Source organism: Theropithecus gelada, chromosome 9 (assembly GCF_003255815.1).
Source record: "Theropithecus gelada isolate Dixy chromosome 9, Tgel_1.0, whole genome shotgun sequence".
NCBI lineage: Eukaryota > Metazoa > Chordata > Mammalia > Primates > Cercopithecidae > Theropithecus > Theropithecus gelada.
The window spans coordinates 3,890,614-3,901,471 of NC_037677.1; the positions used below are offsets into that span (position 1 = coordinate 3,890,614).

Here is a 10,858-nt window from a genome sequence, read left to right on the forward strand (position 1 = left end):
AGAGAAAGTGAAGAAAGCAATAGCTCAGAGTGAAACCAAACTCAGAAGGAAGGGATTAAAGATGAAGAGAAAATGAAGCCCATATTGAAAGTGTAGTAGCTCAGGTGGCCTCAGCAGTGAGAGAGGATGAGAGATTTGAACTGGGCGCCACTGAAGGCAGGACCACTGAGGCCAAGTCTGAGCACCAGAGGTTTAAATTGTGTACCTGTGGATCCCTGCTAGATAAGGCCAGATTCCCAAAGGAAACAAGGTGCCTGGACATTGGCTTGGTCTAATGTTCATTCTCCAATGACCTGTTGACGAACACCCAAAGGGCAAAGGAAGAAATGGGAAGATGATTTTTCTAACAGTGGACAATTAGAGACAAGTACACAGTCACAAACCTGAACAGGTTGGCCATTTACATTTTTGCTACATGCTTAGATATTTACTTGAAATAACTTAAAATGGTTTCTGATGATCAATCAGAAAGGGAATAAATATAAAAAAATCTTTACCTCTTCTAACTTGTCAATTCTTTGTATTTGTTATTATTCCATCTAGGCCTAGGTAAATAATACCGATAATCAGAATGTTTCCTTTAGGGTAATTTAAAAAATTTCATAAAAATACGGCAATGTTAACACAGCTCAAAAACAATGAGAGTTTCTTAAATTGGCATCAGTATCCAAGAGTTTGACAAACTGAATTGTCTTCCTGCTTTGGACCAGGAAATTGGGTGGTCTCTTAAGACCCTGTCATTTTCCGTGAACGTTAGGAACAACCATTCAATTTTCTGCTTTCTCTTAAATGTGATTTGTGGCTGTTTCTTTACTATATACCTCAGCGAAATCAAATAACCCTAATTTAGATAAATATACTAGCCTACACCATGAGTTTAACTGGAACTGAAGATAGACTATTCTAAGTTACTATTGGAAGATGTGAAACAGCACACATAAAGAAAATGTGCATCCTAAGTGTCGCACAGTGAGGAATGACACTCTATTAACAACAGAGGACATGCCGGTTTACCAACAAAAAGACTGCATTTTAAGGGCTCGAGTCACACAGAGTCTGCTGCTTGCATAAATTTTTCAGTACCCAAATGGTGGTAAAAAGAGACTAACGTGGACATTTACAAGGTGGCTCTGGACATTTCTTATTTAACTAGATTCTCTTTTCTTACAGCCTAGGAATAGAATAGTTAATTGTGTTCTAAACTGGGCTGTATTCCAGTGGGGTGAAAGGTCATGACGTCTCTAACATTTGTCATGTAAACCCTAGAAAATGATACCCGAGGCCAGGCGAGATGGCTCATGCCTGTAATCCCAGCCAAGACAAGCAGATTATTTGAGGCCAAGAGTTCAAGACCAGCCTGACCAACATGGTAAAACCCCATCTCTACTAAAAATACAAAAATTAGCTGGGCATGGTGGCACATACCTGTAATCCCAGCTACTTGGGAGACTGAAGTGGGAGAATCGCTTGAACCCAGGAGGCGAAGCCTGCAGTGAGTCAAGAGCTCACCACTGCACTCCAGCCTGGATGACAAAGCAAGACTCTGTTTCAAAAACAAAACAAAACAAAACAAAACAAAAAAAAAGCAAAGCATACCCTGAGATAGCTTTATTATTAGAGGATATAGGGGGAAATGGACTAATTTCTATAGGTTTGGAACAAATTAAAATAAGAGCACTTCTTTTGGCAGATGAAAGTAAGCCGAAGTTTTGGGTCATGATGATATAATATAAAAGCTCCTTCTAAAATGGAAAGTCTTTACTGGACAAGATAAAACATAAAGTGTTTTTTTATTCGTTGAAATTGTTTTTCTCTGTTATTGGACAATGAACAACCTGCGCTTTGGAGAATCTTTTGTTGGTAGACAGAGAAGACTATTGCTCAGGAGGTTTTATTGGAGAGATCCAGGAAGAAATTTCCTCTGTATGACAATGTGGCCCTATCACAAATGCCTCAGAATCTACAGCTGGAAATATTCAAGCCAGCAAGCAGCTAGCGAATGGCACAGCTGCACACCGAGGTAAGACTCTGCGTGCCCTCTTGCAGCAGCCACCAAGACTAGAGCGGACGCTCACTGACAGCCCACAGGGGAGAGCTGCAATCTCAGCTGCAAAGCTCTGACAGGACAACATACTGAGCTGCAGCTTCTAACGAGCAAATCGATGGCTTTCCTGACAAAACTGGACAGACGTCTTATGGGGGACGGTGAAGGGGTTCAGTGTCGTCGGCCACAAGAGACTGTTTCCAGAATCTCCTGCTTTATCCTGATATTTCTGCCAAACTTGCATTCCAACTAATAACATAACTTTTTAATTATTAAAAATGTATATATTCTCTAAAACCTCAAGTAAATGTGATTCTCAGAGATGAGATATATCTCTTTTTTTTCCACACTTACATTTCTGTTTTTAAAAAAGAAACCCGTTACCCCTTGATTTTCCAAAATTATCATGATGAAATCAAAATCTATAAATATATAGGTGCTAAGTGAACGTGGATATATACAATCTCCAATGAAAAAAATAAAGTTCTCAAAGGACTGAAATAAGCCAAGCGTGCTCTTAGTTTCCTGCGTGTTCCATTCTGAACAGAAAACCCCAGACAACTTCTTTTATTACGAATTTTGCTGAATCTGTCTTGAATGGACATTTCTCTTCTGAATGAAGACTTCGACAACGGATGAGTCAGCATTTCATGTGACTAATTAAATGCCACTTAACAGACACTGGGGTTCAGAATAACAATGTCTCGCAATCAGCGCGCTACTCCAAACTCAAAATCCATTTCGGAGAGCAAGTTGTACGGGCGTGAAACTCAGCAGGCAGAGAAACCATCAGCCGCCATTATCACCAGCACATCATCTGCTTCCTAATTACACCATAATTAGATCAGGGATAATTACCTTGATTTCTATTATTATTGCTGAATCTTAGAATCGTAATGTTAGAAGGAAATTTTATGCTCATCAATTTTAACATCCTTATTCAGAGAAGGTAAGAGAGACCAGTGAGTTTAAGTGACCTGTCCAAGTTAAGATTGCACAGATATTTATTAATATGATTTAAATTAATTAGATCCCTAAACAATGAATGTACTTAATTGAGAACCAATATTTTGACTGTAGACTATCCACATGCACCTGTGGATTGGCCTGTGCAGAAAGAACACCAGCGATTTTTTGTTTTTCTGGCATGCTCCCATCATGCACTGTCTGGTCCCTCAAATTGCTATTTATGCACTTATTTCTATTTGAATCCTGCCCACCTCCATTGCAGGGTAGGCTCAGCGAACAGCTGTGCCTCTATTGCATGGTTTATTCTCGGAGTCTCTGTGCAGTGCCTCAACCCTGATGGAAACTTAGGAATCCTGCATTCACTGAATAGTGAACTCTGTGATTGTGACATCAGCTCCGGGTCCGAGTCTACATTCCGGGGCAGTCTGGCTCTGATAGCTCAGGGAATTGTGACACTCCCATTGGGCAGTTGTGGTGGCCTCTCCCACATGGCCCAGGTCCACTACTCTGTCAAAGGTTGCACCGCCCAGACAAAAACAGGACACAGCAGTGTGTCAATGAGCCGTGCTTTCTGCGGCCTTCCACGTCATAAAAGGTGCCTGAGGTTGTTGAAACACAGTCCATGTTTCCTGGGAATGACAGGAATTTGAGGGATGCTGACTTTCAAGGAATACTGCATGACAGGCATCAAGATAAACCTGATGAAGAAAACACAGGCCAGAATCTGGGAATCAGGAGCAGAGTGACTCGGCTTTGGGGATAGGCACGTAATGAGGTCATGAGGTAGGAGGCTCCCTGCGGGACCGGCGGCCCCTGCTCCCTGGGCTGCTCTGGTTCTTTCAGGTGAGAGAAAAGGACATAGGCAGGAAATGGCCCTTCCTAGAAGGACCACACTCTATTCCTGGGGTGCGTGACATCTTTCAGCGTTGGGTCTGAGATTCTAGTTAAGGCTTTACCTGAAAGACAGCCACATATTGCTTTCTCAGTTGGGGCCTCCCACGAGGCTGAGAACTACAATAATTTTTGCAAATATGTCAGTCACTGGGATGGTATTTTAACAGGCTGTTAGTGGAGGATAGGTAAACCAATGTCTAAATGAAAAGCGAAACTCTTGCTGCTATTTTTAAAGAGATGTTTCCTGAACAGACTGCCTGGCTTGCCCAAGAGGGCTAGCGTGGATCCACGCTCCTCAACCTGCTCCTCCTCAGTGAAAGTGTTGAGAGAGGCGTATTTTTTTTATGATTGGCCATATGGCTCTAATAAGTTCAGAATCAAGGATATATTTTTTGACTCATCTATAAGAAGCATGAGAAATTTAAATAATACTTAGGTGTTTTTGGTTAAGACTCTCCGTCCATTTTGCATAAAAAAGGTTCACCTGAATATTTTATTATAGGTAAAATCTTTTTTTTCAGTAGCAAAATATTTAAGGGGGTGGGATAATATTATCACGGATTTCTTTTCTTTAATCTGAAAATCTAGTTTCACCCTTGCTACCGTGATACTTCAGTCCCTGCTGGATAGTTAGAAATGGCCAGTGCAGGAACATCTCGGGAGGCTTTTGGCTTGAGATCTCTCCAGTGAGTCAGTTTTCATGCTGATCATTTTCAACTTTCTCTTTCTCATCTAATTAGTTTTACTCAAACATTAGTATCAATCCTAGCCACTAGACAAACACAATTTGGTACAATGTAGACCTTGATGATTGAAAATATATTAATTTTTCAAATGTTGAACTCTCCTTGGTTGCTAGGATTCAATTCATTAAGCTGGCAGCCACCTCCATAGGCTTTCTGAATGGACTAGCCCCAAGATACATGTGCGTCCTGAGGTAGGAGATAAGGAGACATTGGGGTAGTTACAGAAAAGAGGTCAGCTACCTTCAACAGATGCATCCAGACTTTGACTTTCTTTCTTTCTTTTTTTTTTTTTTTTGAGACCGAGTCTGGCTCTGTCGCCCAGGCTGTGGTGCAGTGGCCGGATCTCAGCTCACTGCAAGCTCCGCCTCCCGGGTTCACATTCTCCTGCCTCAGCCTCCCGAGAAGCTGGGACTACAGGCGCCCATCACCACGCCCGGCTAGTTTTTTGTATTTTTTGTAGAGACGGGATTTCACCGTGTTAGCCAGGATGGTCTCGATCTCCTGACCTCGTGATCCGCCTGCTTCGGCCTCCCAAAGTGCTGGGATTACAGGCTTGAGCCACCGCGCCAGGCCCAGATGTATCCAGACTTTCAACAGCAAGTTAACTCGCTCTGGGACATACCAAGAGCCTTTGAGGGGCTGCAAAAATAAAATCAGATACAGGAACGCAGCGTGCAGGGACGCAAACGCAGGAAGAGCCCCTGTGGCCCTCACTGGGAAGGACAGGCTCACTCACCACACCTGAGCACCGCAGACCAACAGCATCACAGAAAGGAGGCTCTGCTGCGCTACTTGTGATACACGTCTTAAAGACACCCCAAGAGAAGTGAATAAAGCTGTCTCACGAGACACATCTGAGGAGAGAATAAAAAGGGAATATGTATTTTCCTTTTGTACACGGAATTTCCTTTTAATTAAAATCCTTGATGATTTTAAAATATCAGATTCCTAGGAGGGCCTCCATGTGTGACTTGGCTCACGCTGCTGCCGTGGGCTCCTGGACACTGGAAGAACACCTTCAGGTGAAACGTCTGAGAGCACCGAAGGTTCCAATCCCAATAGTTTTTGTTTTGTGCAGCGCACGGCTCTGCCTTTAGTCCCTGTTCACATCTTAAAATGGATAATGACTGGCTTTCCCCTTCATTCATTTTATGGCAAAGATGTAATAAATTATTGAAATCGGGGGAACTGTGCCACTTAAACTGCACTCCCCAGGGGCAGATGCCAGGTGCTGTAAGTACGCAAGCATTTTCTTACTGTATTCACATAAAGCTTTTGTCATTCTCTGTAAGTACACATTGGAGTTGACATTGCTGCTAATTCCGTATTGAAGTGGATAATGCCACCAATGACCAAGTAACCGCGGCAAAGCAGAGACAGCTGGAGACGGAAGAGTCGTCCCTTCTTGGAAGGAATTTGCAAGGAAGACAGGTCCAAAAGGAAGATGAGGAAACAGTCTGCATTCCTGAGGGGTTTGCTTGCTTTTTTTGTTTGTTTTAAATCATTGCTGGTTCTACAGGTTTCCCTGTTGGAATTGCCCTTCGGGTCTCTCAGGTCTGGATGGTTTTCTGAGGCTGATGAGCGCGCTGGGTGGTGGCAGCCTCACGCCCCTGGTGCAGGCAGCCGAGGAACTGGAATCTCACTCTGGGGGGCAGAGAGATGGGTTAGTGGGTGAACCCAACATCTCTGCTCTCTGTTGGCCCTTGAAGCTTTTCTTCATCTCCTCATGGGGACCTCAACGAGGAAGGTGCCCAAGGCAAGGATGGTCATGGGGAACCCGAGTGTCATCCCCACTTCTGGATCCAGTGTTCAAACACCCACTTTGGTGACATCTCTGCATCTGTACAGTGCACGGTTGTGTGGTTAGAGCGGGAGTTGGAAGGAGAGGGGAGGGAACAGTTGTCGTTTCCAGTCCCATCTGCTTCTTGTCTCAGTGCCCAGAACCTGACCCTGGAACAGGACTGAGCAGGTGCCTGTGTGCGCAGAAGCCCTTGTGTGAGAGTCCTATGGTACCACGTTTGCCGCATGAATGTCTGAGACGCCTCACAGTGGCTTGGTTCAGCCTCTCCCTCCTCCTTCTGCTGGGGCACATCATCCCTCCTCACTGGAAGAAATTACGAGGATTGTGTAAACAGTTACAAGTAATCTACAAACAATGAACATGCTGGTTTGGCCCATTTATTTGTAAGAAAAAATGTGGGGTTTTATGGCAATGAGTTACAGCTCTGAACTCCTGGCACAATCACAAATGCCCTCAGTGCAAAACACCAAGCGTATGCCACCCTTCTGTCCTAAAAAGGTAGTGTGTGCGACTCACTGACGGGGCTCCCATTTCACTTTTGAAAGATCTACTCACTGATAATACCAGTGAGATTTTTTTCACCAAGACATATGACATACAAATAAACTATTGTTTCAAAAGCATCTAGCAGCTAATCGCTGATCATCCAAGTGTCAAAAAGCTAACTACTTCATTCCTCATTATTACCATACACTGCACAGAAACATCTCTCTATCCATTATCAATTTTATCCTCGACTCCTAATGAAACACAAATCTCTTTGATCAGCTTATCATATTGCGTAGGTATGATGGTGGTTGCTTCAGGGGAAATAATTTAATTCAAGTGCTTTGCAGTTTGCTGGGTGCCCTGGGGCTTGGTATTCTTTGGGCCTCCTAAGGTTCTGATGCTGATGAAGTGATATAACGTATAGAATAGTTTTTAAACGTGAATTGCTACAGGGACCACTATGCAGGGAGCTGAAGGGCTATTGAGCTGGACACTTGAGCGTTGGCTGCATTGAATGACAAATATTGCACAATATTTCTCTTCATCAAAATAGAAAATTGCAATGGAAAACCTTTAATGATGTCAACACTGGGGACTAGAAATACATATATGCCTCCCTATGAAAGCAGGGGGTGGTGATTGAATAGAATTGTTTTGTTTTTTGAGAACTGTGGTTTTCTTTTTGTTTTTTCTTCTTTTTTAGTATTTTATTTGAACATCCAAGTAATAGTATTCTACTGTATTGCCTTGAAGAAGCAAATTGAGAAAAATCAGAACATTTATGTATTTTTATTTAAAAATGAACGTTTTAGTTAGCACCCAACACAAAAAAAAAACATATTAAAAATTGCATGTCAGCAATAAAATATCAGGTTCCTAGGAGGGCGGCCTATGTCGGCTCCACAGATTCTCACCTTTGCTGATTAGCTGCATGGAACCTCATTAATGGGTAGATTATGTATTTGCTCTACAAGTATTAATGGAGGTACTTGAATGAACCGACAGGGCCCAGTCTTACGCACTGGTCCTCAAAGGCTTGTTCATGTCTTGTTTTGGACATCAAAAGAGAAGGCCGTCCCAGGAAATCGGAGATGCCGAGCCTTTACATGTCCACCTCAGAGACTAGACGTCAACTGCCTGCTAGAAATAGCGGCGTGAGGAATGTGAAGGGGAGAAGTTGTTTGAAGGAGCTCAGACTCCATGCCGTGTACTTTAAAGATGAGCTTTAGAAATTGCACATCTATAGTTACTGCAGAAGGAGCGGTAGGAACTGAGAACATCTCACACGGCTTAGTGCGACTGAAAAACAGCGGTTGAAGCTTGTGTCCTGCACAGCAAACCTTCTTTGCTGATCTCTGATGGTCCAAAGCAAAGCACCACTGCTCAGCAGCCTCTGATGACAGTGAGGAAGGCAGAATGGCACTGTGACATCTGCGTCCAGCAGGCCAGGCTCCAGAGATTCATGACCCCAAGTGCAGATCCAAGTCCAGACGCTTGTAGGAAGCCTGCTCCCTGCTTCTGGGAAATCCCAAACTTAATTTTGCAGGCCTCCGAGATTTAGATAAGCATTTGTTTATTTCAAGTAGTATCCTCAAGTCTGTACTCTCATCGGCACTACAAATATTTGACCAGACAATGATATGCCGTGTTTAAGTTGTATATAAACACTGTGGAACCCATATTTATTTTAGTTTATTTCTTCCATTTGTTAATATAGTGATGCAATAGGAAGATTCCTTCTTAATAGGAAAAAAAATCTTTGAATTAATTTTTATAACTTTAAATTAAGTCTTCTTTAATAGAAATAATACCCTATTTAAAACAGTAAGTTATTGTTTATAAAAATATTCTTCTCTTCATTTTAAAGCAATTGATATTACGCACAAGGAGATCTCATGTTAAACTTTTATTCCAAGAAACGAGCCGAAGGGTTATTTAATTTATTTTAGTTATTGGCTGTTACATACTGTGTGCCTCTGTTTCTAAATCATGATTGCTGCCTACAGATAGAAATATTTATTATAAACTCAGCAATAAGCTGCACAATTTGACCCATTTTGATTTTATGTATCCATTGGAAATGAATGGGATATACTGCCTAATTTGGAGGACAGCTTGCTGATTAAATTCTAGTAATAGGGACTAGGCAGGCACCAGGAATAATAATCTATGACAAATATAGAAGAAACAAGAATTTTAAAATCACTGAAGTAAGTTAGTCTTAGTCATTTTAAAAAGGATACCACTGACATCAATTTCTAGTTTGTTGATCACGTCAAAGCAGTTTCCTCTGTCATTGTTGATCCTTTTAGAAAAATAAAGGGAAAAACTGATGTCAGGATATATTTTCAAGGGTAAATTATTTCCTTAATATTTTTGTCTCTTGGCCAGGCACAGTGGCTCACACGTATAATCCCAGCATTTTGGGAGGCAGAGGCAGGCAGATCACTTGAGGTCAGGAGTTCAAGAGCAGCCTGGTCAACATGGTGAAACCCTGTCTCTACTAAAAATATAAAAATTAGCTGGGTGTGGTGGCAGGTGCCTGTAATCCCTGCTACTCGGGAGACTGAGGCAGGAGAATAGCATGAAGCTGGAAGGTAGAGGTTGCAGTGAGTGGAGACAATGCCATCGCACTGTAGCCTGGGCAACAAGAGCGAAACTCTGTCTCAAAAAATATATGTGTGTGTGTATGTTTGTGTATATTATATATATATGTATGTGTATATATGTGTATATATATACACACACACATACCTTTATGTCTTTCACTTTTTAACCCACATTAATTTAAGCGTCCACATTTTAATGTCAGACTGAAAATTGAATGCTTTTAGTTTTTTTCACTTCCTCTAACTCCTACATAAAGAAAAATATCTGCTTTTTGTAATACCTTTATATGTTCATGGTAAAATAATTACTTAGTTCCAATCATCTATGTACACAAAGATATACACAATATGTTGACAAGGTAAATTCCTTCTTCATCTAGAGGACTGCACAGTGTATCTGAGAGAGGATTTTCAGGAGGCCAGAAAATTAAGCTGGAGGGATTATTAGTGTGTTGAGAGATTGTTACCTGTTTCGAGTCAGAACATTGCCACTTCTTTTTCCCCACCTTGGAGACTTCAGGTAAGTTGCTAAATTTCAGGTAAATTGCTAAAATTGTGCTCCGTAAGACTTTTCCTACCAGGAAACTGGTAGATTTAATTAAACAGGGATCCATAGGGAGATTCTATTCTCGCTGGTTTGTGTTTTGAATCTGATGTCCAGTATTAGAAAACATAGTTCTACACTTTTAGGAAGCTGAGCTAAACGTGTTTGGGGAATCGTATTTATCCGTTGTTTAAAAGGGTTTCCAGTCAGCTAAGTGTTAAAATCAGGACAGTGAGAAGAGACAGTGCTGAGGAGTACCCCAGGGGTTTAATTTTGGATCCTGGCTGGCACTGTGTGTTGGAAATCAGGAATGAAATGTCACTTGGACATTTTATATACGTCATCATATAGAGTTTCATATTATGCAACCTAGTGCATAGAGATGGAGGTAGTCAAAGCAACATATTTTTGTAAGTATTTCCATTTTTGTGTTGAAACAGAGCGTTATGAGTTTTAGTAGTGGTGGTATTAGGCTGAGAGTGTGCCAGCAGAAGGTATGCTAGTCAAGTCTCTTTGGTTGCATATAACTCAAACCAGATCACGTCAGGGTTAGGAAAGGCGTGGGTTAAGAGAGGCACTGACTATGGGTACAATCGGATGCCAACAGGAATGATGGGCTGATGACTCAGATTTTGACTTCTAGGTTGGATTTTCTGTAAAACTACATTGGTTCATAGCTACCAGCATCTCTGGGCTCCTAAAAGGACTTTTTTTTTTTTTTAATGGAATCTCACTCTGTCACCCAGGCTGGATCTCTGTTCA

The 10,858-nt window shown here is 41.8% G+C and overlaps 1 long non-coding RNA gene across 1 annotated transcript; it reads left to right on the forward strand.

Annotated features, from left to right (window-relative positions):
- Positions 1–3,432: 3,432 nt before the first annotated feature.
- On the forward strand, positions 3,433–6,813 carry LOC112632152. The gene is made up of 2 exons (XR_003121267.1): positions 3,433–3,856; positions 6,595–6,813. It is a non-coding gene; the product is annotated as an uncharacterized LOC112632152 (long non-coding RNA).
- The last annotated feature ends 4,045 nt before the right edge of the window (positions 6,814–10,858 follow it).